We start from the raw sequence: 5,000 nt of genomic DNA, 5'->3' as shown, positions 1-5,000 counted from the left end.
GCAACAAATGTGGGAAAAAAGAAAATAAGTTTAGCACTATTGATGGAGATGGGTTTACACAGTCATCAAAAGGTTATTTTACAACAGCTGTCAGATTCTTTTCTAACACAAAATCGTTGCTTTGCAGAAGAGAAAAGTGTTGTGAGAACACCCAAGTACAATTTTTCTAGAGCTATTGATCGGGCTTGTACACTGAACGGAGGTTCCGCGAAGCGCCTTTGCATCCCCACACGCCTGCTTTCGTGCAAGGTAGTCCCATTCAGTGTACATTTGCACCGGTAACGCCTGAGTTGAGAATGACCCACGGCATTTGCATGTCGTCAGTTCCACACAGTAAGCAGTAATAGGCTGTGCAGTCATGGTAGCCGCGGCTGAAATGCCCGTTGCCATATCTTTGATGACCTGTTCTCACCCACCCCCCAGTTCTCAGGTGCAGTGTAGAGTGTGGTTCCAGATTCCAAGGCTCTTCCTCTGTTACCACAAAGAAGTCTCTGGTAGTGCGCTCGCTTGATGTGTAGAATCAGAGCATCGCGAGTTGGAGGCAGATTCTCAATAGCTTTGGTCAGACTGAGAAACAGATCACATGACCTTACTCGTGCTGAATTGAGTTATCTTGGCCATGGTCTGCAGAGAAAACAGGTTCTGGCTTTAAGTTGGTCATATTGGCCTCTTGGACGCTGTCTATTACCAGGAGGGCACTGAGAACTTTGGAGCGGCCAGGTTGTAACTGAATGTCCATCACTGGCTCTTTGTTCTCCTCAGTGTCTGAGGGCCACGCGACTGACTTGCATGAAAAGTGCCAGACCCAGTCAGCGTCTCCTCAAATTATGTCAATGTTGTCATTAGAATATCTCAAATATCCTGTGGTAGTTAACCTTAGGGATGTTGAGAAGGAGATTCCTTGGGATCCATGACATCGTATTATCTCGGAAGCATTGTATAACATCATTGGCAATTGCTGTCTGTCAATGCGCCTCACTGTACTGTACCCAACTTTGTGTGCAGCTGCATGGAAAAAGACTGACAAGCTTCCTTTTGAGCGTGTAGCCTGGTGAAGCAAGGCCAAGGCCCGAGGTGTTTGGGGGTCAGTTTTTTGCCTCCTGAGAGAGAGGCCTGCATGAATAATGTCTTGGCAGATGCCTCAGAATCTCTTTTTCTTGGTATCTACACAGCTCTCATCTGCTTTTCTTCATTGTTCCACTCTTGTCTAGTGCTGTCACCAACAGGCCAAAGAAGCTTTTACAAGCATGTACAGGGTTTCCTAGGTACAATTCGCTCTGCATTTTCTGTGTTCAGTCCACTGAGTAATGCTATGCCCTGGAGAGTGTTTGTACGTCACTGTAAATCTTTATGCCCCACTCTGAAGATCCAGCTAAGGATTTCGTTCTCCATGATGAGGCAGACTGCACTGGGCCAATTCATCTTCTTTCAGAACTTTCATCCTTCTTCAGATAAATCATTCACGGCGGTTCTCATGGCAAACTTTGTCACAGTTGAGGACGCAACTATGAGGGGTTTTGTGACATCCAATGGCTGCACGAATGTCACCTTGTCATGCTTACCAAAGTGAACCTCCACTTTCTGTCAGAAATTGTAGCTTTTGTAGGCTCCAGCCTCAAATTCCAAATGTTCAATAACAGCATGTGTGCAGGCCCTGGATGTTTTTTCTCAGGGTAAACACATGTCCCTTCTGCAGCTCTTTCTCAAGCTGGTTCACTCACATTTCTGAAACAGATGCTTTCAGGAGACTGGTTTTCTCTCTCCACTCTCCTTTTATACTTTCTGCGATAGAAGAAACATAACACTTTTGAGGTGTGATATTTACCTTTCAGTTGCCATCAAGTCTGAAACACCTGCAAACCTGTGGCGCATTGGTGGTTAGAATTGGGGCTAAACTAAGCATCCTGGATGATGTGTGACTCAAATTCAACATTTGTCAGGACACCAGCTTTTCCAGGAATGTCAGTCCTGGCAGAAAGCGCATTTTTGACCAATCCATAGCTGCTGTGAGGATCTTAGTGACTTTAGGTTGGCAGCACGGTATTTCTCTGAGGAACTGATGTTGTGGGTATCTCTTCTGCGTAAGTCACAGATTGTGGCTGAATCATGACTTCAGCCCTGTCTATTTTTTGTGCGAGTAAAGCTCACTATAGCAGAATTTGGTGCCATTGAATCTTTTCGATGTGCTCAGGTACATGAAATATTTTCTGCAATTCTTGATAATGAGTCGTTTGCCATATTTGTAACGCGTCATTATATTTCTCTATACTGCTGCAACATTCAGCTACAGTTTTCACACCAACGATTGTAGTCTTTCGCGTAGGTTGACTTGGCGTAGTTTTTGAACTGTCCTGGCAAAATAAAGCATTTATTCCAGTCTACATGCTCTTCTTCTTCTCGATCCTCTGAACCCCCTGTGAGAAATCTTGTGGCTTTCATTTTTCAGTTAGTCCTGGGTAACACAGAAAAACACTGATTTATAGCTTTAGGTTCATTTTATGTTAGCAAGTTGTAAAAATTCATTGATTGGTGGCTTGTATACCATCGACATTATAATTTAGAGAACCTCGAACATTTCTTTAAAAATAATATAGTGAAAATAGAAGTCATATTATTTTTAGAAAATGGATGAGCAATGGTGTGTTTTCTATATTCTATCATAAACTCGGCATGCTCAAAAACATGGAAATCAATTGCCTCCCACATTTTGTATGTTCATGTCTGCGCTGAAATATGACGAAAAGTGTATTCAACACACTATTTTGTAAACTGTCATAGCGGCCATACTATCCATATCCAGAGTTGGCAACAAGTTGATTCACGTTTCTGTGTGTCTGGACAGTCAATTTACACCTGTTTCACTATTCTAACACGGAATCAGCAGGGTCGTACACTATTCTGCATTGGGCCTCCTGACTAATATCCCGTTCCTTTCACAAAGCTGGCCTTGCACTTGCCCAACATGGCAATGACATATCAAAGAAGCCATGACTGGAAAACATCATCTAAAGCTCATATGGAGTTGCGGTGCTTTGTCTCCTAATGATAATGGTAGTAGGCATGTGGAGAAAGGTTTTATGATCAGAGACCAGACATAAAATTGAACTTTTTGGGTCGGGAAATTCAAAGCAGTACATCTGGCTGAAGATGAACACTGCACATCACCCGGCCAACACCATGACCTACTGTCCAGCGGTTAGCAAGCATCATGCTATGAAGCTGCTTTTCATCATCATCAGGGACTGCCAAACCTGGTTCGGATATAAAGAACAATGGATGGTGCAGCAGGAGAATCTTACGAAAACCTACTTCAGTCAGTCATGATCTGAAACTGGGTGGAGATTCACATTTCAGCAGGAGACGTAATGGTGATCCTAAGCACAAAGATAAATCCAGCCACTGGAGTGAAGTTGAACAAGAAGAAAATAAATGTTCTTGGAGTGGCCCAGTCAAAGTCCCAGGCTTTAACCCAATTTGAACGTTCACATGGTAAGACTTGCAGTATCGCAGCCCATACCACGATCCCCATTAAACTTGGTTGCAAATTAGGAACAATTTTCTATTTGAAGATGAGCAAAAGAATTCACCATCTGTAAACCAGGTGGTTTTCGCAGGAGACCGACCCAAAAAGTCTCATAGCAGTCATTGCTGTAAAAGGTGCTTCTCCCAAGTACTGACATAAGGGGTGAATGCTTTTAGAACCAGTGAATTTTGATTTGTACATGTTTTTTTGTAGGTATTCCTGACATGTAACCTTCTTCAGCCATAACAGTATTTAGTTTTATCTCTTCAGTTATGAATAAAAAAGTTTATTTGGAAAATTTTTTTCTACTTATTTCTTAATTCATATAAATGTGGCATTATTGGTCATGGGTGAATTCTTTTGCAGGCCACTGTCGATATGATTTGAAGGAGAAGAGATTTTGATTTATTTTATTCACAGGAATTACAAAAGGCAAAATTCACAATCAAATAAGAAAATGAAGCCCATCTCTAACCCTCGCATTAAAACCCAAACCATAAATGTCTCAAACCTAACCTTAAATTTACCACATTCAAACCTAAACTCCTAACACCTAAATCTCCAATCCCAACTTGCCACATGGGTAAAGGCATGACTTAACACTCAACTTCCAACTCAAACCATCACATTCAAACCTAAATTCTAACACCCAAACCTAACCTCATCTTTCACTATTTGCTCAAAACCCTAATGACCTAACACCAAGCCCTCACTAATGATTAAAACTCAAACTCAACACCAAAGGCCAACCCTATCCTTCACATTAAACCCAAATTCCTAACACCTCAAACCTGAACTCAACCATCACATTAAACGTCACAAGGGTTCTGTATGTGCCAGTTCTGGCCAGTTCTGTGCTGTCGTCACGTGATTGGCAGTTTTCGTATATCATGCCTTGCCTGTCGCTAGAAGTGGCAGAATCCAGCCTCCGGCCGCGCAATGGCTTGAAAGCAGTGAATGGTGGCAGTGCTTCTTCGCGTCCCACCGCACCTAAGTACACACTAGTTGGCTGACGAAGATGGGATGCATACGGACTTATGCCGTTGCTGGCCGGGAGGCGACTTCAGACCCGTTTTCAGAGCAATTTGATTGCTATTTCCACGCTGAACGATGTGTCCGGCGAGGGCCCAAGCAGAAGTCAATCTTGCTCGCTGCCATTTCGCGGAGCATTATCTCGGCTGCTGGGTGATTTAGTGCTGGAAACTGCACAGGGCCTGGGATGACGGGGCTGGCGTTCGGGACACTGGGAGAAAATGAAAGCACACATGCATGTTGCGAGCAGAACTCGCGAGATGTTCTGAGGCCATCACCGGCCACGCGGGGTCGCGAGTACCCCGGGACGCGCGCACGACCTTCGATGCGGGTCGGACGTCGCCGCGCGGCCACGCGTGCGGCGGGGTGACACCGCGGACATGCTTGGGATGTGGAGGTCGACACCTGCGCCGTGCATGCCCGTATAAAGGCAACGTGTGTTTGA

The sequence above is a fragment of the Eptatretus burgeri genome, chromosome 10 (genome assembly GCF_056783735.1).
Source record: "Eptatretus burgeri isolate ZD-2024b chromosome 10, Ebu_testis_v1, whole genome shotgun sequence".
In the NCBI taxonomy this organism is placed as follows: domain Eukaryota; kingdom Metazoa; phylum Chordata; class Myxini; order Myxiniformes; family Myxinidae; genus Eptatretus; species Eptatretus burgeri.
Note: the sequence above shows the minus strand (reverse complement) of the source record.